The sequence below is a fragment of the Oncorhynchus clarkii genome, chromosome 20 (genome assembly GCF_045791955.1).
Source record: "Oncorhynchus clarkii lewisi isolate Uvic-CL-2024 chromosome 20, UVic_Ocla_1.0, whole genome shotgun sequence".
NCBI classification, from domain to species: Eukaryota; Metazoa; Chordata; class Actinopteri; order Salmoniformes; family Salmonidae; genus Oncorhynchus; species Oncorhynchus clarkii.
In genome coordinates, this window is record NC_092166.1 from 52,530,498 (window position 1) to 52,551,976 (window position 21,479).

At 43.8% G+C, this 21,479-nt stretch overlaps 18 non-coding genes across 18 annotated transcripts; all 18 read left to right on the forward strand.

Annotated features, from left to right (window-relative positions):
• Positions 1 to 6,660: 6,660 nt before the first annotated feature.
• trnai-aau (transfer RNA isoleucine (anticodon AAU)) lies at positions 6,661 to 6,734 on the forward strand. The gene has a single exon. It is a non-coding gene; the product is annotated as a tRNA-Ile (tRNA).
• Positions 6,735 to 6,816: 82 nt separating this feature from the next.
• Positions 6,817 to 6,889, forward strand: trnaf-gaa (transfer RNA phenylalanine (anticodon GAA)). Its single transcript has one exon. It is a non-coding gene; the product is annotated as a tRNA-Phe (tRNA).
• A 1,029-nt stretch (positions 6,890 to 7,918) lies between these two features.
• trnaf-gaa (transfer RNA phenylalanine (anticodon GAA)) lies at positions 7,919 to 7,991 on the forward strand. The gene has a single exon. It is a non-coding gene; the product is annotated as a tRNA-Phe (tRNA).
• A 919-nt stretch (positions 7,992 to 8,910) lies between these two features.
• On the forward strand, positions 8,911 to 8,984 carry trnai-aau (transfer RNA isoleucine (anticodon AAU)). The gene has a single exon. It is a non-coding gene; the product is annotated as a tRNA-Ile (tRNA).
• Positions 8,985 to 9,060: 76 nt separating this feature from the next.
• On the forward strand, positions 9,061 to 9,133 carry trnaf-gaa (transfer RNA phenylalanine (anticodon GAA)). The gene has a single exon. It is a non-coding gene; the product is annotated as a tRNA-Phe (tRNA).
• Positions 9,134 to 9,734: 601 nt separating this feature from the next.
• trnaf-gaa (transfer RNA phenylalanine (anticodon GAA)) lies at positions 9,735 to 9,807 on the forward strand. Its single transcript has one exon. It is a non-coding gene; the product is annotated as a tRNA-Phe (tRNA).
• Positions 9,808 to 10,844: 1,037 nt separating this feature from the next.
• On the forward strand, positions 10,845 to 10,917 carry trnaf-gaa (transfer RNA phenylalanine (anticodon GAA)). The gene has a single exon. It is a non-coding gene; the product is annotated as a tRNA-Phe (tRNA).
• A 1,886-nt stretch (positions 10,918 to 12,803) lies between these two features.
• trnai-aau (transfer RNA isoleucine (anticodon AAU)) lies at positions 12,804 to 12,877 on the forward strand. The gene has a single exon. It is a non-coding gene; the product is annotated as a tRNA-Ile (tRNA).
• An 82-nt stretch (positions 12,878 to 12,959) lies between these two features.
• On the forward strand, positions 12,960 to 13,032 carry trnaf-gaa (transfer RNA phenylalanine (anticodon GAA)). Its single transcript has one exon. It is a non-coding gene; the product is annotated as a tRNA-Phe (tRNA).
• An 879-nt stretch (positions 13,033 to 13,911) lies between these two features.
• trnai-aau (transfer RNA isoleucine (anticodon AAU)) lies at positions 13,912 to 13,985 on the forward strand. The gene has a single exon. It is a non-coding gene; the product is annotated as a tRNA-Ile (tRNA).
• A 76-nt stretch (positions 13,986 to 14,061) lies between these two features.
• On the forward strand, positions 14,062 to 14,134 carry trnaf-gaa (transfer RNA phenylalanine (anticodon GAA)). Its single transcript has one exon. It is a non-coding gene; the product is annotated as a tRNA-Phe (tRNA).
• A 601-nt stretch (positions 14,135 to 14,735) lies between these two features.
• trnaf-gaa (transfer RNA phenylalanine (anticodon GAA)) lies at positions 14,736 to 14,808 on the forward strand. The gene has a single exon. It is a non-coding gene; the product is annotated as a tRNA-Phe (tRNA).
• A 1,886-nt stretch (positions 14,809 to 16,694) lies between these two features.
• On the forward strand, positions 16,695 to 16,768 carry trnai-aau (transfer RNA isoleucine (anticodon AAU)). Its single transcript has one exon. It is a non-coding gene; the product is annotated as a tRNA-Ile (tRNA).
• An 82-nt stretch (positions 16,769 to 16,850) lies between these two features.
• On the forward strand, positions 16,851 to 16,923 carry trnaf-gaa (transfer RNA phenylalanine (anticodon GAA)). Its single transcript has one exon. It is a non-coding gene; the product is annotated as a tRNA-Phe (tRNA).
• Positions 16,924 to 17,802: 879 nt separating this feature from the next.
• On the forward strand, positions 17,803 to 17,876 carry trnai-aau (transfer RNA isoleucine (anticodon AAU)). Its single transcript has one exon. It is a non-coding gene; the product is annotated as a tRNA-Ile (tRNA).
• Positions 17,877 to 17,958: 82 nt separating this feature from the next.
• Positions 17,959 to 18,031, forward strand: trnaf-gaa (transfer RNA phenylalanine (anticodon GAA)). Its single transcript has one exon. It is a non-coding gene; the product is annotated as a tRNA-Phe (tRNA).
• A 1,294-nt stretch (positions 18,032 to 19,325) lies between these two features.
• trnai-aau (transfer RNA isoleucine (anticodon AAU)) lies at positions 19,326 to 19,399 on the forward strand. The gene has a single exon. It is a non-coding gene; the product is annotated as a tRNA-Ile (tRNA).
• An 82-nt stretch (positions 19,400 to 19,481) lies between these two features.
• trnaf-gaa (transfer RNA phenylalanine (anticodon GAA)) lies at positions 19,482 to 19,554 on the forward strand. Its single transcript has one exon. It is a non-coding gene; the product is annotated as a tRNA-Phe (tRNA).
• The last annotated feature ends 1,925 nt before the right edge of the window (positions 19,555 to 21,479 follow it).

Genomic DNA, 21,479 nt, shown 5'->3' on the forward strand with positions numbered 1-21,479 from the left:
AAAAGTCGAAAATGTGATTTTTTTTTTAAACTTTAAAAACTAAAAAAAGTGCTTTCTGGACCGTTTTTCGAAATTGTTTCGATTTTAAGACAATTAATCATGTGTAAGAAGTGTATGAATATACTTTTGTAAAATGTTTTATCATAATTTTATTTTTTTTACTTGTGCATAAGGAAAATGATTTGTCCATTTGCAATATGATTTCACAGGAAGTCAAAAGTCAAAGTCAAAAGTCAATTTTTTTGGGGGCCAAAATTGACTGAACTGATGAACTCGGGACGGCCGGGCAGTGATAGTTGTTCATTTCCATCACTCGTTGTGTTGATTTCATCATGTCCATTTGGTGATGTTTTTTCACTATAGAATCATATTGCAAATGCGCGTGCAACTGGTAACCGGAAGAAAAAAAATGATGATTTCATTATGTCCATTTGTTTATGTTTCCTTACTTTTTCAAAGTCACTGTGCATTTGCAATATGTTTTAATGGGCAGGTACCATCACGAATTGGTCATGCTATAAAAATCCTGCAGGAATGTGAAATTGACTGGCCCGATGAACTCGGGATGGCTTTGCAGTGATTCTGGTTCATCTCAATCGCTCGTTAGGGTAGATTTCAGAATGTCGCATTTGGTGATGTTTTTTCACTATAGAATCATATTGCAAATGCACGTGCAACTGGTCACCCAAAAATAAAAAAAAATTGTTTATGTTTCCTTACTTTTTCAAAGTCACTGTGCATTTGCAATATGTTTCAATGGGCAGGTACCATCACCAATTGGTCATGCTATAAAAATCCTGCAGGAATGTGAAATTGACTGGCCCGATGAACTCGGGATGGCTTTGCAGTGATTCTGGTTCATCTCAATCGCTCGTTAGGGTTGATTTCAGAATGTCGCTTTTGGTGATGGTACCTCACTGTTTAAACATATTGCAAATGTACAAGAGTCAAGTGGACAAGAGTCCATCAGTCAATTAGATATCATTCTGACACCAAACTGATACAAACTGACACCAAACCCACTTTTTCCAACTCGTTTAGTAGCCAACTATTACATACTTCAGAGCTGGCCCAAAATTCACAACGCCTTCGGTTCAAACCATAAAAAAACCATAAAACACGTAGTTACGTTCTAGCTGCGGGTCCATTTCTTATGTTATGTGTTAGCCTAGCTGAGGCGACCCCGAATCCCAAGTTTCGGCTCGATAGGTCATTTGGTGTCCGAGAAAAACCCTAATTGGTGCTGAAAATCCACTTTTTTCCATGCCTTGCTACAGGGTCCTTGAACGAGCTATCGGACAGAAACGTTGGGGTCCGTCTCTATGGGCCGAGACGGTTTCAATGCACCTAGCCTTGCGTCTCTGAGACTTTTCTAAACGTCGTCATTTTTGTGATGGTCAAAATGAATTGAGGGTATTGCAAATGTACGAGGCTGTTTCTCGGTCCGAGAACCGTCTAGAGCCACGTAACTCACCACGTACCATCGACCGGAGGTCTAGAACAGGTTTCTAAAGTTTCGGAACTCTAGGTCTGACGGTTCTTTTTTAGCTCCAACAAAGCTAACTATTGCAGCCACTGTCTGTCTCTACGCACCCCAATACGTCCCTCCATCCAAGTTGTGTTTTAGTGTGATTTTTTTTTCCTTTGATTTTTTGGGGGAAAATGACTGATTTACAGTTCATGGGGGTTGCCTAATCACATATATGAAGTTTTGGACAGATCTGACTTTTTTAACCCTTCGAAACAGCCCCTGAGACACCAATTATGGCACTTCCGGTTGGCACAGGAAGCTATAAATCAACACATATCCTCATTGGGGTATGCTGTTACAGAATCCTGAGTTTTAAGTCCTTACGTTAAGAATTGACTTATTTACACAGGGTTGAATGCACTATGTCTATCAAACTGCAGACAGGGTATGGGTAAACACTTTTAGGGTGATTTTAACCACTTCCGGTTGGTCCAGGAAGCTTAGAATCAACACAGGTAGACCTCATAGTGGCCTGATGGACTGGTACCGAAGACAGGTTCATACGGCATTCATAACCCATATAGACTTCAGGTTGAAATTAGGGGTGCAGGCAATGTATTCCTATGGGGAGAGATGACACTGTAATCTGTGAGATCAAAAAACACTGTTTTACTGTTAAGGGTTAATGCCACACGGTCAAGGTTAGGCTTGCACGGATCGAGAGGACCTTAGGAACATTCCTGTGGTGGAATTTTTCTTCTCACCCTAACGGTTCTCTCACTCTCACCCAAAATCAAATGACATTGTGGGGCAGGCTACATTTTGGGCCTACTATTCTAATGGTCGCTGCGCCTAGACCGAGCGAGCTACGGTCAAGAGGGATATCTCGTTGAACTCGGCACGGCCTAGGGATTATGGTAATGCCATTTCCTGCTCTCTGTGTCTTTAAGCACCGCACTTTATCACTCCATCCTTCCTGTGTGTGTGTGAGGGAGGTTTTCTTTGACATCTGTTGGGATAAATGACTGATTTACAGTTCAGAAGGGTTACTTAGTCACACATATGACATTTTGGAGAGATCAGACTTTTTTAACCCCTCGAAACAGCCCCTGAGACACCAATTATGGCACTTCCGGTTGGCACAGGAAGCTATAAGTTAACACATATCTTGGTTGACATAGCCACTTACAGAATCCTGAGTTTTAAGTCTTTACGTTAAGAATTGACTGATCTACACAGGGTTGAATGCACTATGTCTATCAAACTGCAGGCAGTGTATGGGTATACACTTTTAGGGTGATTTTAACCACTTCCGGTTGCTCCAGGAAGCTTAGATTCGACACAGGTAGACCTCATAGTGGCCTGATGGACTGTCTTAGAAGACAGGTTCATAAGGCATTCATAACCCACATAGGCTTCAGGTTGAATTTAGAGGTGCAGGCAATGTATTCCTATGGGGAGAGAAGTCAAAGCAAGCTGTTTCAAGTAAACACCTTCTTTTTACTGTGAAGGGTTAATGTCACACGGTCAAGGTTAGGCTTGCACGGATCGGGAGGACCTCAGGAACGCACCTGAGGTCGAATTGTGCTTCTCACCCTAACGGTTCTCTCACTGCCACCCAAAATCAAATGACATTGTGGGGCAGGCTTCATTTTGGGCCTTCTTTTTTTCAAGTTCGCTGCACTCAGAACGAGCTACGGTCAAGCGGGGCGTCTCGTTGAACTCGGCACAGTCTGGAGACTATGGTGATGCCATTTTTTGTGTTGATTTCAGAATGACATTTTGGTGATGGTCCCTCTCCGTTTAAACATATTGCAAATGCACAAAAGTCAACTAGCAAGTCAGTGTCCATCAGTCAATTAGATGTCATTATGACACCAAACGGATATCAATTGACACCAAACCCACTTTTTCCTACTCATTTAGAAGCCAACTATCACATATGTCAGAGCAGGCCCATAATTCACAGCGCCTTCAGTTTAAAACATAATAAAAAGGTAAAACACATAGTTACGTTCTAGCTGCGGGTCCAGTTCGGACATTATGTGAAGTCCTATGTGAGGCGACCCCGAATCCCGAGTTTCGGCTCGATAGGTCATTTGGTGTCCGAGAAAAACCCTAATTGGTGCTGAAAATCCACTTTTTTTCCATGCCTTGCTACGGGGTCCTTGAACGAGCTATCGGACAGAAATGTTGGGGTCCGTCTCTATGGGCCGAGCCGGTTTCAATGCACCTAGCCTTGCGTCTCTGAGACTTTTCTAAACGTCGTCATTTTTGTGATGGTCAAAATGAATTGAAGGTATTGCAAACGTACGAGGCTGTTTCTCGGTCCGAGAACCGTCTAGAGCCACGTACCATCGACCGGAGGTCTAGAACAGGTTTCTAAAGTTTCGGAACTCTAGGTCTGACGGTTCTTTTTTAGCTCCAACAAAGCTAACTATTGCAGCCACTGTCTGTCTCTACGCACCCCAATACGTCCCTCCTTCCAAGTTGTGTTTTAGTGTGATTTTTTTTTCCTTTGAATTTTTTGGGGAAAAATGACTGATTTACAGTTCATGGGGGTTGCCTAATCACACATATGAAGTTTTGGAAAGATCAGACTTTTTTAACCCCTCGAAACAGCCCCTGAGACACCAATTATGGCACTTCCGGTTGGCACAGGAAGCTATAAATCAACACATATCCTCATTGGGGTATGCTGTTACAGAATCCTGAGTTTTAAGTCCTTACGTTAAGAACTGACTGATTTACACAGGGTTGAATGCACTATGTCTGTCAAACTGCAGGCAGGGTATGGGTAAACACTTTTAGGGGCATTTTAACCACTTCCGGTTGGTCCAGGAAGCTCAGAATCAACACAGGTAGACCTCATAGTGGCTTGATGGACTGGTACCGAAGACAGGTTCATACGGCATTCATAACCCATATAGACTTCAGGTTGAAATTAGGGGTGCAGGCAATGTATTCCTATGGGGAGAGATGACACTGTAATCTGTGAGATCAAAAAACACTGTTTTACTGTTAAGGGTTAATGCCACACGGTCAAGGTTAGGCTTGCACGGATCGGGAGGACCTTAGGAACATTCATGTGGTGGAATTTTTCTTCTCACCTAAACGGTTCTCTCACTGTCACTCAAAAGCAAATGACATTGTGGGGCAGGCTTCATTTTGGGCCTACTTTTCTAATGGTCGTTGCGCTTAGACCGAGCGAGCTACGGTCAAGCGGGATAGCTCGTTGAACTCAGCACAGTCTGGAGACTATGGTGATGCCATTTTTTGTGTTGATTTCAGAATGCCATTTTGGTGATGGTCCCTCTCCGTTTAAACATATTGCAAATGCACAAAAGTCAACTAGCAAGTCAGTGTCCATCAGTCAATTAGATGTCATTATGACACCAAACCCACTTTTTACTACTCATTTAGAAGCCAACTATCACATATGTCAGAGCAGTCCCATAATTCACAGCGCCTTTAGTTTAAAACATAATAAAAAGGTAAAACACATAGTTACGTTCTAGCTGCGGGTCCAGTTCGGACATTATGTGAAGTCCTATGTGAGGCGACCCCGAATCCCGAGTTTCGGCTCGATAGGTCATTTGGTGTCCGAGAAAAACCCTAACTGGTGCTGAAAATCCACTTTTTTCCATGCCTTGCTACAGGGTCCTTGAACGAGCTATCGGACAGAAACGTTGGGGTCCGTCTCTATGGGCCGAGCCGGTTTCAATGCACCTAGCCTTGCGTCTCTGAGACTTTTCTAAACGTCGTCATTTTTGTGATGGTCAAAATGAATTGAAGGTATTGCAAATGTACGAGGCTGTTTCTCGGTCCGAGAACCGTCTAGAGCCACGTAACTCACCACGTACCATCGACCGGAGGTCTAGAACAGGTTTCTAAAGTTTAAGAACTCTAGGTCTGACGGTTCTTTTTTAGCTCCAACAAAGCTAACTATTGCAGCCACTGTCTGTCTCTACGCACCCCAATACGTCCCTCCATCCAAGTTGTGTTTTAGTGTGATTTTTTTTTCCTTTGATTTTTTTGGGGAAAAATGACTGATTTACAGTTCATGGGGGTTGCCTAATCACATATATGAAGTTTTGGACAGATCAGACTTTTTTAACCCTTCGAAACAGCCCCTGAGACACCAATTATGGCACTTCCGGTTGGCACAGGAAGCTATAAGTCACCACATATCCTCATTGGGGTATGCTTTTACATAATCCTGAGTTTTAAGTCTTTACGTTAAGAACTAAGTTATTTACGGAGGGTTTAGTATGTGTGTGTTATTTCAGAAAATCATAGAAAATCACAGAAATCTCGCAGAGCTCCGCAGCACACTTTAAAAAGATTCGTATGAACACCCTGCAACTGGATCTGTAACCGTTGAAAAAAAAAAAAAGCCTATTTGTGACCATCAACAAGTTGTCATTGTTCCGTTTCTCTTAAATGACGATAGATAAATGTCTGGTTCTTTTTTTATTGACACCGGAGGCTCCTTGACTTTGACCTGAAGTGGAAAAATAATTTCTCTACTTCCATTTTGGACCTTTAATCCCAGAAAAACGGCCATAACTCAAAAACCGTTGAGGCCTAGACGCCATCTTGTTCGGGGCCAACTGCCCATTATGCCAAACCTACGCTCACCAAGTTTCGGCTTCAAAATATTTTCCGTTTTCGAGATAAGGCCCCGTCGTGATTCGTGATGTTTTGCCAAATTGCCATATGATTCCGTATGCCCTCTTGTGGGAATTTCCGGGATAGCGGAAAAATGGTCCAAAACTTGTTTATTTTATAAAACGGAAACCGAATGTCCGACAAAGTTCATTTGATGACTTCCCGGTAGGTCTGGCCCTACCGCACGGGCCGACGCCGACCGCAAATTTTACAAATGTTTTCGGACGTCTAGTAAGGGACCGTACATTTGCAATATGGACTTTTTCACTGATCATACACGAAATGCCGAAATGTTCCCTTATGTATGAAAGAATTTGCTTTTGGAGAATGCAGGCATCGATCCCACTACCTCACGCATGCAAAGCATTTGAGCTAATTCCCCAGCCGTTTGGAATTTCCGCAAGAAGCAACCTAGAGGGTCCAGTCTTGTCAGGCTATGCTGTTGGTGGACTTGTTTGTTTACGTGCCAGCACTTGCAGAGGCTCGGTGCATTTCAACAATTGAGCAAAATAGCAAATGGCCGGTTAGCTCAGTTGGTTAGAGTGTGGTGCTAATAACGCCAAGGTCATGGGTTCGATCCCCGTACTGGTTATGATGTACACTTTGAGTGTCAAAATTGTGAGTCACATGCATGTGAATTGTCAAGGGTGCCACAGAAATACATTTAATGAGTTGCCGAAATAGCTCAGTTGGGAGAGCGTTAGACTGAAGATCTGAAGGTCCCTGGTTCGATCCCGGGTTTCGGTATTTGTTCTTTCTTCATGCTCTGGCTTCAAGGAAACTATCCACAGCTTTGTTTGTGGGCCTCAATGGTGTGTGCTACGCTGCTCCTCTGAAAGTAAGTAATTTCTTGCTTTTTCATCTGACATTTTGACATCAGTGTTACAGGAAAGTTGCTTGTCATTGTTACATGACAGTAGTTTGTCGTAAGACAAGGCTGCATGAAGTGTGAACTGGAGCTTTCTTGGATCCACAAAAAAAAATGTTTTTGGGGAATGCGGGCATCGATCCCACTACCTATAGCATGCTAAGCAAACACAATACCAATTGATCAAATTCCCCAGCTGTTTGGAATTGCCACAAGGAGCAACCAAGAGTGTCCAGTCTTGTCAGGCTATGCTGTTGGTGGACTTGTTAGTTTGTGCTCCAGCACTTGCAGAGGCTCGGTGCATCTCAACAACTGTGCTCTGTAGCCAGCGGCCGGTTAGCTCAGTTGGTTAGAGTGTGTGATACGCTGCTCTCTGAAAGTAAGTAATGTCTTTCTTTTTCATCTGACATTGTGACATCAGTGTTACATGAGAGTTTCTTGTCATTGTTACATGACAGTTTCTTGTCATTGTTTACATGACAGTAGGTTGTCGTAAGACAAGGCTGCATGAAGTGTGAACTGGAGTTTTCTTGGATCCATGAAAGAATTTGCTTTTGGAGAATGCAGGCATCGATCCCACTACCTCACGCATGCAAAGCATTTGAGCTAATTCCCCAGCCGTTTGGAATTTCCGCAAGAAGCAACCTAGAGGGTCCAGTCTTGTCAGGCTATGCTGTTGGTGGACTTGTTTGTTTACGTGCCAGCACTTGCAGAGGCTCGGTGCATTTCAACAATTGAGCAAAATAGCAAATGGCCGGTTAGCTCAGTTGGTTAGAGTGTGGTGCTAATAACTCCAAGGTCATGGGTTTGATCCCCGTACTGGCTATGTAATACATTTTGAGTGTCAAAATTGTGAGTCACATGCATGTGAAATGTCAAGGGTGCCACAGAAATAAAATTAGTGAATTGCCGAAATAGCTCAGTTGGGAGAGCGTTAGACTGAAGATCTAAAGGTCCCTGGTTCGATCCCGGGTTTCGGCATTTGTATTTGTTCTTTCTTCATGCTCTGGCTTCAAGGAAACTATCCACAGCTTTGTTTGTGGGCCTCAATGGTGTGTGCTACGCTGCTCCTCTGAAAGTAAGTAATTTCTTGCTTTTTCATCTGACATTTTGACATCAGTGTTACAGGAAAGTTGCTTGTCATTGTTACATGACAGTAGGTTGTCGTAAGACAAGGCTGCATGAAGTGTGAACTGGAGCTTTCTTGGATCCATGAAAGAATATGCTTTTGGAGAATGCAGGAATCGATCCCACTACCTCACGCATGCAAAGCATTTGAGCTAATTCTCCAGCCGTTTGGAATTTCCGCAAGAAGCAACCTAGAGGGTCCAGTCTTGTCAGGCTATGCTGTTGGTGGACTTGTTTGTTTACATGCCAGCACTTGCAGAGGCTAGGTGCATTTCCACAATTTAGCCAAATACCAAAAGGAGGGTTAGCTCAGTTGGTTAGAGTGTGATGCTGATAATGCCAAGGTCATGGGTTCGATCCCTGTACTGGTTATGATGTACATTTTGAGTGTCAAAATTGTGAGTCACATGCATGTGAATTGTCAAGGGTGCCACAGAAATACTTTTAGTGGATTGCCGAAATAGCTCAGTTGGGAGAGCGTTAGACTGAAGATCTAAAGGTCCCTGGTTCGCGTAAGACAAGGCTGCATGAAGTGTGAACTGGAGTTTTCTTGGATCCTTGAAAGTATTTGCTTTTGGAGAATGCAGGCATCGATCACACTACCTCACGCATGCAAAGCATTTGAGCTAATTCCCCAGCCGTTTGGAATTTCCGCAAGAAGCAACCTAGAGGGTCCTGTCTTGTCAGGCTATGCTGTTGGTGGACTTGTTTGTTTACGTGCCAGCACTTGCAGAGGCTCGGTTCATTTCAACAATTGAGCCAAATAGCAAATGGCCGGTTAGCTCAGTTGGTTAGAGTGTGGTGCTAATAACGCCAAGGTCATGGGTTCGATCCCCGTACTGGTTATGATGTACATTTTGAGTGTCAAAATTGTGAGTCACATGCATGTGAATTGTCAAGGGTGAAAAAAAGTTAGTGATTTGCCGAAATAGCTCAGTTGGGAGAGCGTTAGACTGAAGATCTAAAGGTCCCTGGTTCGATCCCGGGTTTCGGCATTTGTATTTGTTCTTTCTTCATGCTCTGGCTTCAAGGAAACTATCCACAGCTTTGTTTGTGGGCCTCAATGGTGTGTGCTACGCTGCTCCTCTGAAAGTAAGTAATTTCTTGCTTTTTCATCTGACATTTTGACATCAGTGTTACAGGAAAGTTGCTTGTCATTGTTACATGACAGTAGGTTGTCGTAAGACAAGGCTGCATGAAGTGTGAACTGGAGCTTTCTTGGATCCATGAAAGAATATGCTTTTGGAGAATGCAGGAATCGATCCCACTACCTCACGCATGCAAAGCATTTGAGCTAATTCTCCAGCCGTTTGGAATTTCCGCAAGAAGCAACCTAGAGGGTCCAGTCTTGTCAGGCTATGCTGTTGGTGGACTTGTTTGTTTACATGCCAGCACTTGCAGAGGCTAGGTGCATTTCCACAATTTAGCAAAATACCAAAAGGAGGGTTAGCTCAGTTGGTTAGAGTGTGATGCTGATAATGCCAAGGTCATGGGTTCGATCCCTGTACTGGTTATGATGTACATTTTGAGTGTCAAAATTGTGAGTCACATGCATGTGAATTGTCAAGGGTGCCACAGAAATACATTTAGTGGATTGCCGAAATAGCTCAGTTGGGAGAGCGTTAGACTGAAGATCTAAAGGTCCCTGGTTCGATCCCGGGTTTCGGCATTTGTATTTGTTCTTTCTTCATGCTCTGGCTTCAAGGAAACTATCCACAGCTTTGTTTGTGGGCCTCAATGGTGTGTGCTACGCTGCTCCTCTGAAAGTAAGTAATTTCTTGCTTTTTCATCTGACATTTTGACATCAGTGTTACAGGAAAGTTGCTTGTCATTGTTACATGACAGTAGGTTGTCGTAAGACAAGGCTGCATGAAGTGTGAACTGGAGCTTTCTTGGATCCACAAAAAAAAATGTTTTTGGGGAATGCGGGCATCGATCCCACTACCTATAGCATGCTAAGGGAAAACACAATTCCAATTGATCAAATTCCCCAGCTGTTTGGAATTGCCACAAGGAGCAACCAAGAGTGTCCAGTCTTGTCAGGCTATGCTGTTGGTGGACTTGTTAGTTTGTGCTCCAGCACTTGCAGAGGCTCGGTGCATCTCAACAACTGTGCTCTGTAGCCAGCGGCCGGTTAGCTCAGTTGGTTAGAGTGTGTGATACGCTGCTCTCTGAAAGTAAGTAATGTCTTTCTTTTTCATCTGACATTGTGACATCAGGGTTACATGAGAGTTTCTTGTCATTGTTACATGACAGTTTCTTGTCATTGTTTACATGACAGTAGGTTGTCGTAAGACAAGGCTGCATGAAGTGTGAACTGGAGTTTTCTTGGATCCATGAAAGAATTTGGTTTTGGAGAATGCAGGCATCGATCCCACTACCTCACGCATGCAAAGCATTTGAGCTAATTCCCCAGCCGTTTGGAATTTCCGCAAGAAGCATACTAGAGGGTCCAGTCTTGTCAGGCTATGCTGTTGGTGGACTTGTTTGTTTACGTGCCAGCACTTGCAGAGGCTCGGTGCATTTCAACAATTGAGCAAAATAGCAAATGGCTGGTTAGCTCAGTTGGTTAGAGTGTGGTGCTAATAACTCCAAGGTCATGGGTTTGATCCCCGTACTGGCTATGATATACATTTTGAGTGTCAAAATTGTGAGTCACATGCATGTGAAATGTCAAGGGTGCCACAGAAATAAAATTAGTGAATTGCCGAAATAGCTCAGTTGGGAGAGCGTTAGACTGAAGATCTAAAGGTCCCTGGTTCGATCCCGGGTTTCGGCATTTGTATTTGTTCTTTCTTCATGCTCTGGCTTCAAGGAAACTATCCACAGCTTTGTTTGTGGGCCTCAATGGTGTGTGCTACGCTGCTCCTCTGAAAGTAAGTAATTTCTTGCTTTTTCATCTGACATTTTGACATCAGTGTTACAGGAAAGTTGCTTGTCATTGTTACATGACAGTAGGTTGTCGTAAGACTGCATGAAGTGTGAACTGGAGTTTTCTTGGATCCATGAAAGAATTTGCTTTTGGAGAATGCAGGCATCGATCCCACTACCTCACGCATGCCAAGCATTTGAGCTAATTCCCCAGCCGTTTGGAATTTCCGCAAGAAGCAACCTAGAGGGTCCAGTCTTGTCAGGCTATGCTGTTGGTGGACTTGTTTGTTTACATGCCAGCACTTGCAGAGGCTTGGTGCATTTCCACAATTGAGAAAATACCAAATGGCGGGTTAGCTCAGTTGGTTAGAGTGTGATGCTAATAACGCCAAGGTCATGGGTTTGATCCCTGTACTGGTTATGATGTACATTTTGAGTGTCAAAATTGTGAGTCACATGCATGTGAATTGTCAAGTTGCTTGTCATTGTTACATGACAGTAGGTTGTCGTAAGACAAGGCTGCATGAAGTGTGAACTGGAGCTTTCTTGGATCCACAAAAAAAAATGTTTTTGGGGAATGCGGGCATCGATCCCACTACCTACAGCATGCTAAGCAAACACAATACCAATTGATCAAATTCCCCAGCTGTTTGGAATTGCCACAAGGAGCAACCAAGAGTGTCCAGTCTTGTCAGGCTATGCTGTTGGTGGACTTGTTAGTTTGTGCTCCAGCACTTGCAGAGGCTCGGTGCATCTCAACAACTGTGCTCTGTAGCCAGCGGCCGGTTAGCTCAGTTGGTTAGAGTGTGTGATACGCTGCTCTCTGAAAGTAAGTAATGTCTTTCTTTTTCATCTGACATTGTGACATCAGTGTTACATGAGAGTTTCTTGGCATTGTTACATGAAAGTTGCTTGTCATTGTTACATGACAGTAGGTTGTCGTAAGACAAGGCTGCATGAAGTGTGAACTGGAGCTTTCTTGGATCGACAAAAAAAAATGTTTTTGGGGAATGCGGGCATCGATCCCACTACCTATAGCATGCTAAGCAAACACAATACCAATTGATCAAATTCCCCAGCTGTTTGGAATTGCCACAAGGAGCAACCAAGAGTGTCCAGTCTTGTCAGGCTATGCTGTTGGTGGACTTGTTAGTTTGTGCTCCAGCACTTGCAGAGGCTCGGTGCATCTCAACAACTGTGCTCTGTAGCCAGCGGCCGGTTAGCTCAGTTGGTTAGAGTGTGTGATACGCTGCTCTCTGAAAGTAAGTAATGTCTTTCTTTTTCATCTGACATTGTGACATCAGGTTTACATGAGAGTTTATTGTCATTGTTACATGACAGTTTCTTGTCATTGTTTACATGACAGTAGGTTGTCGTAAGACAAGGCTGCATGAAGGCCCGCCATTGAGGCCCGCTATTTTCTCTCTAATGTCTTTCTTTTTCATCTGACATTGTGACATCAGTGTTACATGAGAGTTTCTTGGCATTGTTACATGACAGTTTCTTGTCATTGTTTACATGACTGTAGGTTGTCGTAAGACAAGGCTGCATGAAGTGTGAACTGGAGTTTTCTTGGATCCATGAAAGAATATGCTTTTGGGGAATGCATGCATCGATCCCACTACCTCACGCATGCAAAGCATTTGAGCTAATTCCCCAGCCGTTTGGAATTTCCGCAAGAAGCAACCTAGAGGGTCCAGTCTTGTCAGGCTATGCTGTTGGTGGACTTGTTTGTTTACGTGCCAGCACTTGCAGAGGCTCGGTGCATTTCAACAATTGAGCAAAATAGCAAATGGCCGGTTAGCTCAGTTGGTTAGAGTGTGGTGCTAATAACTCCAAGGTCATGGGTTCGATCCCCGTATTGGCTATGATATACATTTTGAGTGTCAAAATTGTGAGTCACATGCATGTGAATTGTCAAGAGTGCCACAGAAATCAAATTAGTGAATTGCCGAAATAGCTCAGTTGGGAGAGCGTTAGACTGAAGATCTAAAGGTCCCTGGTTCGATCCCGGGTTTCAGCATTTGTATTTGTTCTTTCTTCATGCTCTGGCTTCAAGGAAACTATCCACAGCTTTGTTTGTGGGCCTCAATGGTGTGTACTACGCTGCTCCTCTGAAAGTAAGTAATTTCTTGCTTTTTCATCTGACATTTTGACATCAGTGTTACAGGAAAGTTGCTTGTCATTATTACATGACAGTCGGTTGTCGTAAGACAAGGCTGCATGAAGTGTGAACTGGAGCTTTCTTGGATCCACAAAAAAAAATGTTTTTGGGGAATGCGGGCATCGATCCCACTACCTATAGCATGCTAAGCAAACACAATACCAATTGATCAAATTCCCCAGCTGTTTGGAATTGCCACAAGGAGCAACCAAGAGTGTCCAGTCTTGTCAGGCTATGCTGTTGGTGGACTTGTTAGTTTGTGCTCCAGCACTTGCAGAGGCTCGGTGCATCTCAACAACTGTGCTCTGTAGCCAGCGGCCGGTTAGCTCAGTTGGTTAGAGTGTGTGATACGCTGCTCTCTGAAAGTAAGTAATGTCTTTCTTTTTCATCTGACATTGTGACATCAGGGTTACATGAGAGTTTCTTGTCATTGTTACATGACAGTTTCTTGTCATTGTTTACATGACAGTAGGTTGTCGTAAGACAAGGCTGCATGAAGTGTGAACTGGAGTTTTCTTGGATCCATGAAAGAATATGCTTTTGGAGAATGCAGGCATCGATCCCACTACCTCACGCATGCAAAGCATTTGAGCTAATTCCCCAGCCGTTTGGAATTTCCGCAAGAAGCAACCTAAAGGGTCCAGTCTTGTCAGGCTATGCTGTTGGTGGACTTGTTTGTTTACGTGCCAGCACTTGCAGAGGCTCGGTGCATTTCAACAATTGAGCAAAATAGCAAATGGCCGGTTAGCTCAGTTGGTTAGAGTGTGGTGCTAATAACGCCAAGGTCATGGGTTCGATCCCCGTACTGGCTATGATATACATTTTGAGTGTCAAAATTGTGAGTCACATGCATGTGAATTGTCAAGGGTGAAAAAAAATTAGTGAATTGCCGAAATAGCTCAGTTGGGAGAGCGTTAGACTGAAGATCTAAAGGTCCCTGGTTCGATCCCGGGTTTCAGCATTTGTATTTGTTCTTTCTTCATGCTCTGGCTTCAAGGAAACTATCCACAGCTTTGTTTGTGGGCCTCAATGGTGTGTGCTACGCTGCTCCTCTGAAAGTAAGTAATTTCTTGCTTTTTCATCTGACATTTTGACATCAGTGTTACAGGAAAGTTGCTTGTCATTGTTACATGACAGTAGGTTGTCGTAAGACAAGGCTGCATGAAGTGTGAACTGGAGTTTTCTTGGATCCATGAAAGAATTTGGTTTTGGAGAATGCAGGCATCGATCCCACTACCTCACGCATGCAAAGCATTTGAGCTAATTCCCCAGCCGTTTGGAATTTCCGCAAGAAGCATACTAGAGGGTCCAGTCTTGTCAGGCTATGCTGTTGGTGGACTTGTTTGTTTACGTGCCAGCACTTGCAGAGGCTCGGTGCATTTCAACAATTGAGCAAAATAGCAAATGGCTGGTTAGCTCAGTTGGTTAGAGTGTGGTGCTAATAACTCCAAGGTCATGGGTTTGATCCCCGTACTGGCTATGTAGTACATTTTGAGTGTCAAAATTGTGAGTCACATGCATGTGAAATGTCAAGGGTGCCACAGAAATAAAATTAGTGAATTGCCGAAATAGCTCAGTTGGGAGAGCGTTAGACTGAAGATCTAAAGGTCCCTGGTTCGATCCCGGGTTTCGGCATTTGTATTTGTTCTTTCTTCATGCTCTGGCTTCAAGGAAACTATCCACAGCTTTGTTTGTGGGCCTCAATGGTGTGTGCTACGCTGCTCCTCTGAAAGTAAGTAATTTCTTGCTTTTTCATCTGACATTTTGACATCAGTGTTACAGGAAAGTTGCTTGTCATTGTTACATGACAGTAGGTTGTCGTAAGACTGCATGAAGTGTGAACTGGAGTTTTCTTGGATCCATGAAAGAATTTGCTTTTGGAGAATGCAGGCATCGATCCCACTACCTCACGCATGCCAAGCATTTGAGCTAATTCCCCAGCCGTTTGGAATTTCCGCAAGAAGCAACCTAGAGGGTCCAGTCTTGTCAGGCTATGCTGTTGGTGGACTTGTTTGTTTACATGCCAGCACTTGCAGAGGCTTGGTGCATTTCCACAATTGAGAAAATACCAAATGGCGGGTTAGCTCAGTTGGTTAGAGTGTGATGCTAATAACGCCAAGGTCATGGGTTTGATCCCTGTACTGGTTATGATGTACATTTTGAGTGTCAAAATTGTGAGTCACATGCATGTGAATTGTCAAGTTGCTTGTCATTGTTACATGACAGTAGGTTGTCGTAAGACAAGGCTGCATGAAGTGTGAACTGGAGCTTTCTTGGATCCACAAAAAAAAATGTTTTTGGGGAATGCGGGCATCGATCCCACTACCTACAGCATGCTAAGCAAACACAATACCAATTGATCAAATTCCCCAGCTGTTTGGAATTGCCACAAGGAGCAACCAAGAGTGTCCAGTCTTGTCAGGCTATGCTGTTGGTGGACTTGTTAGTTTGTGCTCCAGCACTTGCAGAGGCTCGGTGCATCTCAACAACTGTGCTCTGTAGCCAGCGGCCGGTTAGCTCAGTTGGTTAGAGTGTGTGATACGCTGCTCTCTGAAAGTAAGTAATGTCTTTCTTTTTCATCTGACATTGTGACATCAGTGTTACATGAGAGTTTCTTGGCATTGTTACATGAAAGTTGCTTGTCATTGTTACATGACAGTAGGTTGTCGTAAGACAAGGCTGCATGAAGTGTGAACTGGAGCTTTCTTGGATCGACAAAAAAAAATGTTTTTGGGGAATGCGGGCATCGATCCCACTACCTATAGCATGCTAAGCAAACACAATACCAATTGATCAAATTCCCCAGCTGTTTGGAATTGCCACAAGGAGCAACCAAGAGTGTCCAGTCTTGTCAGGCTATGCTGTTGGTGGACTTGTTAGTTTGTGCTCCAGCACTTGCAGAGGCTCGGTGCATCTCAACAACTGTGCTCTGTAGCCAGCGGCCGGTTAGCTCAGTTGGTTAGAGTGTGTGATACGCTGCTCTCTGAAAGTAAGTAATGTCTTTCTTTTTCATCTGACATTGTGACATCAGGTTTACATGAGAGTTTATTGTCATTGTTACATGACAGTTTCTTGTCATTGTTTACATGACAGTAGGTTGTCGTAAGACAAGGCTGCATGAAGGCCCGCCATTGAGGCCCGCTATTTTCTCTCTAATGTCTTTCTTTTTCATCTGACATTGTGACATCAGTGTTACATGAGAGTTTCTTGTCATTGTTACATGACAGTTTCTTGTCATTGTTTACATGACTGTAGTTTGTCGTAAGACAAGGCTGCATGAAGTGTGAACTGGAGTTTTCTTGGATCCATGAAAGAATATGCTTTTGGGGAATGCATGCATCGATCCCACTACCTCACGCATGCAAAGCATTTGAGCTAATTCCCCAGCCGTTTGGAATTTCCGCAAGAAGCAACCTAGAGGGTCCAGTCTTGTCAGGCTATGCTGTTGGTGGACTTGTTTGTTTACGTGCCAGCACTTGCAGAGGCTCGGTGCATTTCAACAATTGAGCAAAATAGCAAATGGCCGGTTAGCTCAGTTGGTTAGAGTGTGGTGCTAATAACTCCAAGGTCATGGGTTCGATCCCCGTACTGGCTATGATATACATTTTGAGTGTCAAAATTGTGAGTCACATGCATGTGAATTGTCAAGGGTGCCACAGAAATCAAATTAGTGAATTGCCGAAATAGCTCAGTTGGGAGAGCGTTAGACTGAAGATCTAAAGGTCCCTGGTTCGATCCCGGGTTTCAGCATTTGTATTTGTTCTTTCTTCATGCTCTGGCTTCAAGGAAACTATCCACAGCTTTGTTTGTGGGCCTCAATGGTGTGTACTACGCTGCTCCTCTGAAAGTAAGTAATTTCTTGCTTTTTCATCTGACATTTTGACATCAGTGTTACAGGAAAGTTGCTTGTCATTGTTACATGACAGTCGGTTGTCGTAAGACAAGGCTGCATGAAGTGTGAACTGGAGCTTTCTTGGATCCACAAAAAAAAATGTTTTTGGGGAATGCGGGCATCGATCCCACTACCTATAGCATGCTAAGCAAACACAATACCAATTGATCAAATTCCCCAGCTGTTTGGAATTGCCACAAGGAGCAACCAAGAGTGTCCAGTCTTGTCAGGCTATGCTGTTGGTGGACTTGTTAGTTTGTGCTCCAGCACTTGCAGAGGCTCGGTGCATCTCAACAACTGTGCTCTGTAGCCAGCGGCCGGTTAGCTCAGTTGGTTAGAGTGTGTGATACGCTGCTCTCTGAAAGTAAATAATGTCTTTCTTTTTCATCTGACATTGTGACATCAGGGTTACATGAGAGTTTCTTGTCATTGTTACATGACAGTTTCTTGTCATTGTTTACATGACAGTAGGTTGTCGTAAGACAAGGCTGCATGAAGTGTGAACTGGAGTTTTCTTGGATCCATGAAAGAATTTTCTTTTGGAGAATGCAGGCATCGATCCCACTACCTCACGCATGCAAAGCATTTGAGCTAATTCCCCAGCCGTTTGGAATTTCCGCAAGAAGCAACCTAGAGGGTCCAGTCTTGTCAGGCTATGCTGTTGGTGGACTTGTTTGTTTACGTGCCAGCACTTGCAGAGGCTCGGTGCATTTCAACAATTGAGCAAAATAGCAAATGGCCGGTTAGCTCAGTTGGTTAGAGTGTGGTGCTAATAACGCCAAGGTCATGGGTTCGATCCCCGTACTGGCTATGATGTACATTTTGAGTGTCAAAATTGTGAGTCACATGCATGTGAATTGTCAAGGGTGCCACAGAAATAAAATTAGTGAATTGCTGAAATAGCTCAGTTGGGAGAGCTTTAGACTGAAGATCTAACGGTCCCTGGTTCGATCCCGGGTTTCGGCATTTGTATTTGTTCTTTCTTCATGCTCTGGCTTCAAGGAAACTATCCACAGCTTTGTTTGTGGGCCTCAATGGTGTGTGCTACGCTGCTCCTCTGAAAGTAAGTAATTTCTTGCTTTTTCATCTGACATTTTGACATAAGTGTTACAGGAAAGTTGCTTGTCATTGTTACATGACAGTAGGTTGTCGTAAGACTGCATGAAGTGTGAACTGGAGTTTTCTTGGATCCATGAAAGAATTTGCTTTTGGAGAATGCAGGCATCGATCCCACTACCTCACGCATGCCAAGCATTTGAGCTAATTCCCCAGCCGTTTGGAATTTCCGCAAGAAGCAACCTAGAGGGTCCAGTCTTGTCAGGCTATGCTGTTGGTGGACTTGTTTGTTTACATGCCAGCACTTGCAGAGGCTTGGTGCATTTCCACAATTGAGAAAATACCAAATGGCGGGTTAGCTCAGTTGGTTAGAGTGTGATGCTAATAACGCCAAGGTCATGGGTTTGATCCCTGTACTGGTTATGATGTACATTTTGAGTGTCAAAATTGTGAGTCACATGCATGTGAATTGTCAAGTTGCTTGTCATTGTTACATGACAGTAGGTTGTCGTAAGACAAGGCTGCATGAAGTGTGAACTGGAGCTTTCTTGGATCCACAAAAAAAAATGTTTTTGGGGAATGCGGGCATCGATCCCACTACCTACAGCATGCTAAGCAAACACAATACCAATTGATCAAATTCCCCAGCTGTTTGGAATTGCCACAAGGAGCAACCAAGAGTGTCCAGTCTTGTCAGGCTATGCTGTTGGTGGACTTGTTAGTTTGTGCTCCAGCACTTGCAGAGGCTCGGTGCATCTCAACAACTGTGCTCTGTAGCCAGCGGCCGGTTAGCTCAGTTGGTTAGAGTGTGTGATACGCTGCTCTCTGAAAGTAAATAATGTCTTTCTTTTTCATCTGACATTGTGACATCAGGGTTACATGAGAGTTTCTTGTCATTGTTACATGACAGTTTCTTGTCATTGTTTACATGACAGTAGGTTGTCGTAAGACAAGGCTGCATGAAGTGTGAACTGGAGTTTTCTTGGATCCATGAAAGAATTTTCTTTTGGAGAATGCAGGCATCGATCCCACTACCTCACGCATGCAAAGCATTTGAGCTAATTCCCCAGCCGTTTGGAATTTCCGCAAGAAGCAACCTAGAGGGTCCAGTCTTGTCAGGCTATGCTGTTGGTGGACTTGTTTGTTTACGTGCCAGCACTTGCAGAGGCTCGGTGCATTTCAACAATTGAGCAAAATAGCAAATGGCCGGTTAGCTCAGTTGGTTAGAGTGTGGTGCTAATAACGCCAAGGTCATGGGTTCGATCCCCGTACTGGCTATGATGTACATTTTGAGTGTCAAAATTGTGAGTCACATGCATGTGAATTGTCAAGGGTGCCACAGAAATAAAATTAGTGAATTGCCGAAATAGCTCAGTTGGGAGAGCTTTAGACTGAAGATCTAAAGGTCCCTGGTTCGATCCCGGGTTTCGGCATTTGTATTTGTTCTTTCTTCATGCTCTGGCTTCAAGGAAACTATCCACAGCTTTGTTTGTGGGCCTCAATGGTGTGTGCTACGCTGCTCCTCTGAAAGTAAGTAATTTCTTGCTTTTTCATCTGACATTTTGACATAAGTGTTACAGGAAAGTTGCTTGTCATTGTTACATGACAGTAGGTTGTCGTAAGACAAGGCTGCATGAAGTGTGAACTGGAGCTTTCTTGGATCCACAAAAAAAATAGTTTTTGGGGAATGCGGGCATCGATCCCACTACCTACAGCATGCTAAGCAAACACAATACCAATTGATCAAATTCCCCAGCTGTTTGGGATTGCCACAAGGAGCAACCAAGAGTGTCCAGTCTTGTCAGGCTATGCTGTTGGTGGACTTGTTAGTTTGTGCTCCAGCACTTGCAGAGGCTCGGTGCATCTCAACAACTGTGCTCTGTAGCCAGCGGCCGGTTAGCTCAGTTGGTTAGAGTGTGTGATACGCTGCTCTCTGAAAGTAAGTAATGTCTTTCTTTTTCATCTGACATTGTGACATCAGGGTTACATGAGAGTTTCTTGTCATTGTTACATGACAGTTTCTTGTCATTGTTTACATGACAGTAGGTTGTCGTAAGACAAGGCTGCATGAAGTGTGAACTGGAGTTTTCTTGGATCCATGAAAGAATTTGCTTTTGGAGAATGCAGGCATCGATCCCACTACCTCACGCATGCCAAGCATTTGAGCTAATTCCCCAGCCGTTTGGAATTTCCGCAAGAAGCAACCTAGAGGGTCCAGTCTTGTCAGGCTATGCTGTTGGTGGACTTGTTTGTTTACATGCCAGCACTTGCAGAGGCTTGGTGCATTTCCACAATTGAGAAAATACCAAATGGCGGGTTAGCTCAGTTGGTTAGAGTGTGATGCTAATAACGCCAAGGTCATGGGTTTGATCCCTGTACTGGTTATGATGTACATTTTGAGTGTCAAAATTGTGAGTCACATGCATGTGAATTGTCAAGTTGCTTGTCATTGTTACATGACAGTAGGTTGTCGTAAGACAAGGATGCATGAAGTGTGAACTGGAGCTTTCTTGGATCCACAAAAAAAATTGTTTTTGGGGAATGCGGGCATCGATCCCACTACCTACAGCATGCTAAGCAAACACAATACCAATTGATCAAATTCCCCAGCTGTTTGGAATTGCCACAAGGAGCAACCAAGAGTGTCCAGTCTTGTCAGGCTATGCTGTTGGTGGACTTGTTAGTTTGTGCTCCAGCACTTGCAGAGGCTCGGTGCATCTCAACAACTGTGCTCTGTAGCCAGCGGCCGGTTAGCTCAGTTGGTTAGAGTGTGTGATACGCTGCTCTCTGAAAGTAAGTAATGTCTTTCTTTTTCATCTGACATTGTGACATCAGTGTTACATGAGAGTTTCTTGGCATTGTTACATGACAGTTTCTTGTCATTGTTTACATGACAGTAGGTTGTCGTAAGACAAGGCTGCATGAAGTGTGAACTGGAGCTTTCTTGGATCCACAAAAAAAAATGTTTTTGGGGAATGCGGGCATCGATCCCACTACCTATAGCATGCTAAGCAAACACAATACCAATTGATCAAATTCCCCAGCTGTTTGGAATTGCCACAAGGAGCAACCAAGAGTGTCCAGTCTTGTCAGGCTATGCTGTTGGTGGACTTGTTAGTTTGTGCTCCAGCACTTGCAGAGGCTCGGTGCATCTCAACAACTGTGCTCTGTAGCCAGCGGCCGGTTAGCTCAGTTGGTTAGAGTGTGTGATACGCTGCTCTCTGAAAGTAAGTAATGTCTTTCTTTTTCATCTGACATTGTGACATCAGTGTTACATGAGAGTTTCTTGGCATTGTTACATGACAGTTTCTTGTCATTGTTTACATGACAGTAGGTTGTCGTAAGACAAGGCTGCATG